Below are 557 nucleotides of genomic sequence, written 5' to 3' on the forward strand. Positions count from 1 at the left end.
TTTATAATAATCTTAAAATATATTTATTACAAATTTTAGAGAAACTCATTCATATGTACTCAAAACAAGAATTTATTTTCTTTTCAAGCTTATTAAATTATAAAATTAATCAAAGAAGCGACTTTATATAATAAGTAAATCGATTTTATTTTAATTTAATAATCTTAAATGAAGTATTAAATTTAGTAGGATTCAATAATATTTTGAATAAAGTTAATGCTTGCAATAATGTATGATAGATTTGCGGATACATGAACTTTTGAGGCACTTGAAACAAGTTATTATTTGCGTATAGTATGTGTATTTTTCTGCGCCGTGGATATATCTACGATTTTAATTTATCACGAGAGAAGGAGATAAAAATTGATCTTTACACAAAAAATTTAAAATGCTTATATTATTTACAATAGTATTCTGCACGATGTGCCATTCTATCCTGTGTATTTCTTTTCTTTAAAATAGGAACATTTTGGTTAAATATAATATAGTATATAAATATAATATAGTCTCTTTATTTTTTTCTTCTTTTTAAACGCACAAATTTACAAATATTTTCT

This window comes from Atta colombica, unplaced genomic scaffold, assembly GCF_001594045.1.
Source record: "Atta colombica isolate Treedump-2 unplaced genomic scaffold, Acol1.0 scaffold233, whole genome shotgun sequence".
Taxonomy (NCBI): domain Eukaryota; kingdom Metazoa; phylum Arthropoda; class Insecta; order Hymenoptera; family Formicidae; genus Atta; species Atta colombica.